Source organism: Capsicum annuum, chromosome 5, assembly GCF_002878395.1.
Source record: "Capsicum annuum cultivar UCD-10X-F1 chromosome 5, UCD10Xv1.1, whole genome shotgun sequence".
Taxonomy (NCBI): Eukaryota; Viridiplantae; Streptophyta; class Magnoliopsida; order Solanales; family Solanaceae; genus Capsicum; species Capsicum annuum.
Genome location: NC_061115.1, coordinates 184,239,773 through 184,251,247, shown reverse-complemented (window position 1 = coordinate 184,251,247; position 11,475 = coordinate 184,239,773). Strand labels below are relative to the sequence as shown.

Below are 11,475 nucleotides of genomic sequence, written 5' to 3'. Positions count from 1 at the left end.
TGATGACATGATGGAGTTAATATGATGCAGTAGTTCTTGCACCATCATGTTCTTGTCCAAGGTCCAATGACTATGCCGATCACCTGTCTAAATTGAGATTAATCTAGTTTTTAAGTGGATTGAATGATTTCTATGATCAGGCTAGAAGATAAGTTCTGTTAAAGGAAGTTACACCTACACTTAATCAAACCTATGTTATGATTGTAGAAGATGAAATTCAATATTTGGCTTGTGTAACTACCACAAATAAAAAGAAAAATCCAATTACAATGAATGTGAGTAGAAGCTTAGAAAGCAGTTATGGATCTCAAAATTACAAAGGGAAGAAATGTAAATATTACCACTTTACTGGACATACTAAAGAAACTTGCTACAATTAATAGGATATCCTAATAATTAGAAGTAGAAAAGAAGGGGACGTTATAATGGTAATTCAATAGGATATAGAGGAAACAAAAATCATGTTTATGGAAGGTCTGGTGGATATGGAAGTCAGGGACATCAGTTTCCTGGTCAAGCTAATAATCAGTTCTCTGCCCATAATTTCACTGGACATCAGTCAACCGATAATGCAGGACATTTGACTTCATCCAGCAGTCAAGGAAATAAAGATATCAATAGTTCTGTTTTGGTAAAAGGGTAGAGCTTCTCATAAGAAGAGTATAAGCATATTATGGCCCTGTTGAACAAAGATAATCATGATTTTAAACAGGTTAACATGTTAGGTATAGCTACTTTCTTGGTATCTCATGTTATTTCACATGACTGGATAACAGATTATGGCGCCACATATCATGTTGTAGCGCATAGATATGTTTTTTCTCAATTTCATAAGATAAATACCACTCAATAGGATAAAGTAAATCTTCTTACTGTTGCTAAGGCAACCATTACACATGTTAGAGATGCACAAGTCCTTAAAGGTGAAGTTGTGGGGATGTATTATTTGCACCTGACTTTAAGCTAAACTTGCTGTCAGTATCCAAAATAACCAAACAACACTCATATTTTATGTCATTCTATTATGATTTCTGTATATTTCAGGACCTTCAAAGTAGGAAGGTAAAGAGGATTGGTAAAGAAAGAGGAGGTCTATATCCTCAAAAATGTCTGTAGAGTAGATAATATGCACAAAGATGGTCAAAAGTTGGTTGCAGAAGTGAGTGTACAAAATTATAATCTGTGGCACAGAAGTCTTAGGCATCCTTCTATTCAATCTTTAAAATCACTAAACTTGTTGAGACACACAAAAGACATAGAGTCTTTAAATAAGTTTCATGTTTGTCCATTATCTAAAAAAACTAGACTGATGCTTCCTATAAGTAGCTCTAGAGCTGAAAGATGTTTTGATGTTGTGCATATGGATCTTTGGGGGCCTTATAAAATTTTAACTTTTGATAAGAAACATTATTTCTTAACTGTTTTGGATAATTACAGCAGGTATACTTTGCTTCATTTGTTATAACTAAAATCTGAATGTGTTGTAGCTGTTAAGAATTTTTTGAGTATGATCCATAATCAGTTTGATGCTAAGATAAAGGTTATTAGATCTGATAATAGGACAAAATTCCTCAACTCTAAGTGCAGAGAGTTATTTCAGTGTTTGGCAAAAATACATCAAAGAAGCTATCCCTATACACCATAGCAAAATGGCATAGTTAAATAAAAACATAGACATATATTGAATGTTGCTAGAGCTATTAGATTTCAAGCTTAAATGTCCATAAGATTTTGGGGTCTAATTGTTAAAGCTGTAATTTATATTATTAATAGACTTCCATATTCATCTATTAGAGGTAAGAATCCTTATGAAATATTGTTTTCCAAGGTTCCATCCTTAACACATTTAGGAATTATTGGTTGCAAATGTTATGCTTCAATACTACCAAAAGCTGAAAAGTTTTTAGAAAGACCAAAGTCTGCAGTATTGATGGAGTACTCTGCTACTCAAAAAGGTTATTTGTTGATGAATTTTGTCACTAACAAGTTGTTTGTTACTAAAGATATTGTGTTCCGAGAGAATGAGTTCCCTTTTGCAAAGGCAACAACTTCAGAATCGTCTGAAGATTTTGTTAAGATTGATGCAAGTATAGTAAATCATGGAACTGATGATCTTTACGCAGCTTACCCTAAGATATAAGAATCTCAAATTCAGATTCTTCAGTTTCCTAAGTGATTAGAAAAGGATCTACATCCGTCATATGTTCTAGAAAATACATAAATTGATGTACCTTCTAGTTCACCTAATGTAGGTGCATCAACATCATCGTCACCTATAACTGATGCTATAAGAAGATCATCTAGAATAACTAAGTAACCTTTTTGGTTGATGGATTACACTTCACTAGGGAAGAAGAAAGGGACCAGATACCCCTTAACCAGTTATCTATCCTATGCTAATACTATTACAGGCTACCCGTATTTTGTCTCTAATATGTCAACACTGGTTGAACCCCAAACTTACAGCCAGGCTATCAAGGATGAAAAGTGGATTGAAGCCATGCAATTAGAGATCAAAGCACTTGAAGATAATTATACCCGGGAGATAGTTGATATGCCTCAAGATAAAAACAATATAGGATCAAAATGGGTATATAAAGTTAAATATAAAGCTAATGGAGAAGTGTAGAGATTTAAAGAAAGATTAGTAGCCAAAGGCTACAACCAACAAGAAGGGATGAACTATTATGATACATTTTCTCCTCTTGCTAAGATGGTTATTGTCAGGTGTATCATTACATTGGTAGTGTCCAAGGGGTGGTATATGTACCGGATGGATGTCTACATTGCTTTTTTTTTTTTAAAGTGATCTAGAAAAAAAGTTTATATGGAGATTCCAGAAGGATTTAAAGTAGGAAGACTAAACAAAGTTTACAGATTGATCGATTCCCTATATTGACTTAAGAAGGCCTTAATAAAGTGGAACATCAAGCTTACTGTAGCCTTGCTTCATGCAGGATTTACTCTATTTATATTAAAGAAAGAAGAAGGAATGTTTGTAATATTAGTATATGTTGATGATCTTCTCATTACTGGTGACAATATTACTATGATAAATAAAGCAAAAGCAGCCTTGCATCAGCTGTTTAAGCTCAAATATTTAGGAGAGCTCAAATATTTCTTGGGAATAGAAGTTTTAAGATCTGCAATTGGGGTCATATTAAATCAGAGAAAGTATATTTTGGAGTTTATTTCAGAGACTGTACTAGCTGTGCTAAACCAGTACCTACCCCATTAAACGTTAATGTCAAGCTGACCTTAGTTGAGTTTTATAAAGCAACAGGTGCCACAGGTGATGTTGTTCTCAAGGACATTATTTCTTATTAAGGACTGGTTAGGAAGTTGATGTATGTAATCATAACTAGGCCTGACATTAGCTACGTTGTACAGAACTTAAGTCAATTTATGCAATGGCCTAAAAGGTCTCATTTGGAAGATACTAACAAGGTAATTAGATACTTAAAAAGAAACAGTAAGCCAAGTTGTTTGGCTTAAGGCTCAGCCTACTGCAAATATTATGTGGTGGTGTGACTTAGACTGGGCATCATGTCCAAACACAAATAAATCTATTACAGGATATGTGGTGCATTTTAGTGAATCCTTGATAGCCTGAAATTCCAAGAAGCAACATACTGTATCTAAAAGCTCAACTGAAGCAGAATATAAAAGCATGGATTCAGCTCTGGCAGAAGTCACATGGTTGATAGGATTATTTGTAGAATTGAATGTGCCTATCAATAAGCCTATAACACTCTTCAGTAATAGGAAGTCTGTAATCTAACTAGCAGCTAACCCCATCTTTCATGAAAGGACAAAACATATTAAGATTAATTGTCACTTTATAAGAGAAAAGATCTAGAAAGGTCTTGTGCAGATCGTGCATGTTCCTATAACTCATCAAGTTGCAGATATACTTACCAAGAGCCTAACTCAAGACCACCATGTGAATCTTCTAGGCAAGCTTAGTGTGCTTAACTATAACACCCCGCATTTTCAAGCTAGAAATTAAACCGTCATTCCTACGGGTGTAGACTCTAATCCCATGATATGATTTTAAATTCATGTTACATGACCTTTATATTAGCGTGTTAAGTGATTATGAGATAAAAAATGTTTATGAAAATCACTTAGAGCAAATTTGATAAAGAGTCTTTGAATCGTTCATAGTTTGGTATTCGATTCTACAAGGGTCAACTTTGAATGCATATAGATTTTCATATACACATAATTTTGCATCCTAAGACCCATCAAATTGTAGATAATTAAATTATCTTTCCAACGATATCAATTTCACCTTAATCCGATGCCCGACCAAAATTTTATGGCATTTTTTTAGAGAAGTAGTAAACTGATGTGATTGGGATGCTACGCATTGGTTGTCGACGCGATTAGTGATACGATACAATGATAATCACGTTATGGAACTATTTCACACGCTATTTAAGTTCCTAAAGGGTCTAGGGGGACTTTGGTTACTTTTCCTTACCCAAATCTGCTCATAACACTTAATTTCAGCCCCCAAAAGCATTATACACACTATTATTCATCTTTTCACTCAAAGAAAAACCCTAGGCAACTCCCAAGAAACAAGATTCAACTCTTCTTCTCCAAAACAAGAATTCAAGCAATTTAACTTCAAGATTTTCAATAAAAGAGTCAAGATTAGGTTTCCAATCTTCAAACTAATCAATACAAGGTACGTTTTCCCAAACTACACGGGCATGGTGAAATTGTTTTAATTAAGTTTTAAGGTTGAGAAATCATGTAATTATGAAAGTTTTTGAATTTATATTAACAATTATGCATTGTGAACCCTTTTTGATAATAATGTTTTGGTTTTGAGGCCTTTCCTTAAATTTTATTTTTATTAGTATACATACATACATACGTATATATATATATATATGTGTGTGTGTATATATATATATATGTATGTATGTATGCATTTGGATTTTGAAATTTAAATTGAGAGCATGAATATTTATACTCCTTCTCTTGTTATTATACTTCTTAACTTTATATGTTGTGGGTTGTGAAATTATATTATTGAAAGCATGAGATAAGAGTTTTAATGTTGTATGTGAACTTGATGTTGCTTGTGAATTAAAGAGAGGGTGCTTTTGTATTTTACAAGTGTTCAATGTGATGATTGAAAGAGTTGCATGGATTTGTATAAAGGAATTATCCATCATGTGTTGAAATATTGAAAATGGAGAATCTTTGCATAAGTTTGAAGATGTTTTGAAATAAGGACTTCTTTGCATTATTTAAATATTTTGGTGGTCAAATGATTAAGTTGATTGAAAAATCTAAATCAGAACATTATAAATGATTTGAATAAGAAGGGTTGTGGAATGATACGATATGAATGACTTGCAAGTTGGGGTATGATGATACCCCATTGTGAATTTCCCTTAACAGAATAAGAAAAGAGTGGTTTGTAAGTATGATTCATGTTTTCTTATAAGATATTTAAAACTGGGCTTAAGGAGGGTTAGATGGTTACCTGAAGAAATCACGAGTTGAAAGACTCTATGCTGAAATCATGATTTTCTGACATAGGGTTATGGTACCATGCGGTGTGGTCTTATGTACCTTGATTTATGTTATCCCAATTTGGGATCATGGTTAGGAGCCATGTTATGTATTTTTGTGCACTACCATGACATATTGATTTGATTTGGGATCATGGCACCATGCTATGTTGTCTTGCGTGTCTCCTCTTACTGATACTCCAATCCTTGCGGCTTGGCCGCCGAGTCAAAGGCAGATTCTATATAGCCCATAGAATTACTGATTGTAGGGTGTAACATATAGCTTAGAAGTAACATAAAGAATGGTTCATGATATCAAAGAAATGTTTCAAAGTCTTTAAAGTATGCCCATGTGTTTTTCCTATATCATATGTAAACCGTTTTATGAATTGCTCTCACTTATGATGTATAAAATTACATTATTTTGGATTGCTCTGCGTACCAGTACAATTTTATCGACTCCCTATATTTCAGGATTTAAGGCACAGTCCCGAGGTCCCACTAAGCAGTAGGTCGAATTCAATCAGAGATTGCAGTTGGTAAGCCTTACTTATTTTGGAAGGCCTGTTCTAGAAAATTTTTAGTTTATTTGATTCGTAGTCCAGCTGGGGGCCTTGTCCCAGCTTTTAGATAGATGATGGTTTTCACCTTATTAGAGATTTTGCAGAGTGGTGTCATGTGTTTTGAATGTTAGGCATTTGTAATGCCCCGAGTCTGTACCCCAGACGCTACACGATGCTCATAATCTCGAAGGACCACAAGCTAACACACCTGCTGCAATAACTGAATAATAATACTACAAATATGCAAAAATTAGGTAAAAACTTTCCATAAGGTTCAATACTGAAATAAAACTGAATACGGTATAACAATGCCAAAACTGAAAAATCTGTCTGAAAATAATCTAGTCTAAAAAGCCTCTGTTGTCTGAATCATAGAGTTGATGGGATAAGCCCCCAACTAACTCCAACTACTAAAAACTATACTAATAAACCAAAATACTGAAGAAATAATCATGTCCTAGAACTATGAGGACTCACCACTAACTCTGACTGCTGAACTGCTAAGGGTGCTTGGGAGCCCATGCGTCTGAACCGATGTACAAAACATCATAGTGCAAAAGAAAAGTATGCATCAGTACTTTAAATGTACTGGTATGCTAAGTGAGGTAGAATGAAATGCATGGGTTCATATGCATGAAAAATACTGGCTGAATGACATGAATATAACTTAATGAGACTATATGCATGAATATGTATACTGTAATCTAAGATTATGATAACACTGGATACAAAGTTCTGAATTACTGATTTTATGATATCTGAGTTTACTGATCTGTGTAGCTGATAACTGAGTGAATTTATCTAAAATTCTTGATCCTATGGAACTATACTGAGTTCCGTACAAAATTGAGTGGTTGTATCTGACAGTCCTGAATTTGTAAAACTGAACTGAGTTCTATTCTTAGACTGGAATTGAAACTAAAACTATGGGAGGTAATCATCTAATTAACATTCTCTTTTCTGAATAGATTGGGGTCCAACCTATAACACCAGTTTGAAGGGTGCCAATACCGTGCTACGGGTAAAGACAACTGTGAGTTAACCTTCTTTGACAAGAAGCTCTTTCGTCAACCCTCGCTAGAAGGAAAAGTCATATAAGGTGTATAAACCATAGACTGGCAAAAAGATATCTCAACCTACGCTAGATACGTATTTATGTAACACAGGGATTGCTACTAAGTATCAAACCCTCTGCTGGCAGGAATGCCCCCATCCCTGGGTTAACTCGGTGTTGAATCCTACTCCCAACTGAATAGACACTAAATTGATTTCCTAGTTCATACAAGGCTGGACTGGACTATTACTAATTTTACTGAGTTCCACTGCCTGACGGAATACTACTGAATTATGTTAGCTGACTGAGTTTATTGAGGTCTGAACTGAATACTGAACTAGACGGGACTAATATTGAATCTACTAAGTTCTCCTGAGTCCTGTAACTGACTGAGAGTACTACTGATCGTGACATGACTGAAATTATTCTATAATTGACACTGAATCTAGGTAAACAACTAAATTGTCGGGTATAAATACCCTCAGAACTCGATAGCATGAAAAGTAAAGCTTCACATGATCTTGCAAAGCATAGCATAAAAATGCACACTTGTTCATAATGCATCTATAGAGGAATTTTATCAAACACTTGCATGGCATGAAACGGTATACATACTAGCATAATATAATTTTATCATTATATTCACATGAGCAATTCATCAAACACTTGGATAGCATAATCTATTCACATGACAATAAAACAATATGTGAGCATCATGATTCAATTCTAAATTCACAATTTTCAACATGAATTCACATGAAAAATCACACATGTCAATTAATTCTACATCAATCTTGTAATAAATCATGAAATAAAAACTCAATTATCACAATAATCATGAATACACTTTGATTTCAAATCATGAAAAGCCTGAAATCAAGCTATTTGAAGTTTAAAAGAGTTCATTGGACTCCAAGGGTGGAAGGAACCCTTGGATGAACACTTTACATACCTTGGCTATTTAATTCTTAAAGAACAATGGTGAAATCTTAAGCCTTGGCTTTGAAATTAAATCATCTAGGGTTCTTGTTCTTGTGAAATTTGAGAGAAAGTAAGTGTATGTTGCTTAATGAGGATTGAATCTCGTATTTTAGGGCTAAATAGGGGTGGGGAAAAACAACCAAATGCCTCTATCGATACGGCTTTTTAATGACTGAAACCAAACTATCGACATGTAGACCAACGCAACGCGTCGTTAGCATCAACGTGATGGCCAACACGCTGCATCGAGTCCACGTTAATTTATTGGAATTTACATTGAGATGAGGGGAAAATTATCTATCAGTGTGAGGAACGACGTGATGCATCGAGATTGCATCGACTTACTATTTTGGTCACTCAAAAATGGTCTAAACGAGGTCCAAAAAATCTAAAACTTGTTCAAAAACACCTACTGATATTCCTGATCATAAATCAATCTAAAGATCGATACTTTAAGGTCATAAGAGTCGTGAAATAGATTTGTCAACTTATGAAGGATAAAATAATTCTAAGTCTGAATACTTAGCTAGAATTTTCTAAGTCTGAGACCCCTTAGCAAACTTAAAAGACTGAGTTGATCTTAGGATTTTGCAGAGTCTTATAATTCTTTCTCTTAGGAACATTCATCCTCGAATGAGACTGATTAAACTAAGAATACTGATAGACTAGACTTATACACTAAACATGCACAACTGAAGTATGATTTCATGACTGAAATTATTAATATACTGAATTATCATACTGAACAAGCATATCTGATGTGTAAGTACATAGCTGAACATGATTCATGAATGCATGACTGGGATTACTTATAAGCTAGGCTTATATACTGGACATGCATGTTTGATGCATGAATACATGACTGATCTGATTTGTGAATGGATGACTGGGTATGCAACATTAATTGATACCAAGTTGGTAGCTATATCTGAACATGAGGCTGAGTAAATTAAAAGGACAACTACTACCTTGTGCTAAGTCTGAGCTTCCGGAAAAGAGGCGAGGATACTTGGTTCACGTGTCCTCTTCTGCTTTCTAAGTAGCTCCCTTCACGGACCGATTTCGCCAAAGTGCTTTGACTAGAGGGACTTCTTTGTTCCTCAGTCTGCGAATCTGATTATCAAGGATTTCAATGGGAGATTCTTCATAAGAGAGGCTGTTTTGAATATCTATGCTCTCTATAGGGACTACGACTACTGGGTCACCTATGCATTTCTTAAGCAATGAGACATAGAACACTGGATGTACTGAAGCTAAGTATGAAGGCAACTCAAGCTCGTAAGCTACCTTTTTTAAAACAGTTGAGAATTTGATAAGGACTGACATATCAGGGACTGAGTTTCCCCTTCTTGCCAAACCTCTTCACTCCTTTCATAGGAGAGATTTTCAAATACACAAAATCACCAATCTCAAACTTAAGATCCTTTTTGCGTACATTTGCGTATGATTTCTATAGACTTTGCGCTATCTTAAACCTTTTCCTGATCAACTAAACTTTCTCTAAGGTATCAAATACCAAGTCAGGACCTACCACTAGGACCTCACCCAATTCAAACCAACCAGTAGGATATCTACACCTTCTCCCATAAAGCACCTTAAATGGAGCCATTTGAATGCTGGAATGATAGTTGTTGTTATATACGAATTCAATCAAAGACAAGTGGTCATCCCAACTAACTTTAAAGTCTATCGCATATGCTCGCAGCATATCTTCTAAAATCTGAATGGTCTTTTCTACTTGACCATCTGTCTAAGGATGAAAGGTTGTACTGAGGTAAACTTGTGTATCAAGACCCTTTTGGAATACCTTCCAGAAATAAGAGGTGAACTTGGTACCTATATATGAGATAATGGACAACGGAACACCGTGCAATCTGACCAAATCCCTGATATAGAGTTTGGCATAATCCTTGGCTGAATAAGAGGTATGGACTGGTAGGAAATAAGATGATTTGGTCATCCTGTCTACAATGACCCAAACTGAATCATGCTGGCGATGAGTATGAGGCAAACCCGTCACAAAATCCATGTTCACTTCTTCCCATTTCTAGGTGAGAATACTAAACTCCTGCATGGACCTACTTGGCCTTTAATGCTTGATCTTAACCTGCCGATATGTTGAGCACTTAGCCACAAACTCTACAATATCTCTCTTCATATCACTCCACTAATATATCTCTCATAAATCATGACACATCTTAGTATCCCCTGGATGAATAGAGTAACGCACACCATACGCTTCTACAAGAACTCGATATCTCAAGTCATCTACACCTGGCACACATAGCCGACCCTGAAAATGGAAAACACCATCTTCCCCTTGGGAGAAGACCTCTACTTTCTGATCTCTGACTGATTCCTTCAACTTTACTAGACTGGGATCCCTATGCTACTTTTTTTTTACCTTGAAAACCAGGGGTGATTCGGAACTACTCTGCACCCATACACTATCTTCTGCTGAATCGACTAAGCGAACACCTAGTTGGGCAAGTTGATGAACTTCTTGAACTAACTTCTTTTTACCACTCTCTACATATGAAACACTACCCATAGACATTCTACTGAGAGAAGCAACCACTACATTGGCTTTACCTGAATGATACAGGACACTCATTTCATAGTCTTTCAACAACTTCAACCACCTTCTCTGATGGAGGTTTAAATCTTTTTGAGAGAACACATATTGTAGGCTCTTATGGTTAGTAAACACATCAACATGCACCCCATACAATTAGTACCTCCAAATCTTTAAGGCAAATACTACTGCTGTTAACTAAAGATCATAAGTAGGCTAGTTCTTTTCATGGGGCTTAAGCTGTCTAGAGATGTAGGCTATGACCTTACCTCTCTACATTAAAACACACCCCAAACTGACTCTGAAGGCATTACAATATACCACAAACCCATCTGAACCATCTGGTAGGGTCAAAACTAGAGCTGTAGTGAGTCGATTCTTCAACTCCTGAAAACTTTTTTCATAAAAATCTGACCATTGCAATTTGACTTTCTTCTGAGTCATCTGGACATAGAGGATGAAATAGATGAAAATCCCTTAAAAAACCATCGGTAATATCCAGTCAAGCCCAAGAAACTCCTGATATCTAATGGAGAGATAGGTCTAGGCCAGTTTCTCACTGCTTCAGTCTTTTGGAGATCAACTCTAATGCCATAACCGGAAATGATATGGCCAAGAAAGGCTACTAACCTTATCCAAAATTCGCACTTAGTGAATTTGACGAATAACTAATGGTTTATGAGAGTATGGAATACTATTCTGAGATGGTTTGTATGATCATGCTCACTGCGAAAGTAGACAAAAATGTCATCTATGAAGACTATGATG

The 11,475-nt window shown here is 35.4% G+C and overlaps 1 pseudogene; it reads left to right on the top strand.

Annotated features, from left to right (window-relative positions):
• The first annotated feature begins 1,930 nt into the window (after nt 1-1,930).
• Nucleotides 1,931-11,475, top strand: part of LOC124898572 — a 40,208-nt pseudogene continuing 30,663 nt past the window's right edge.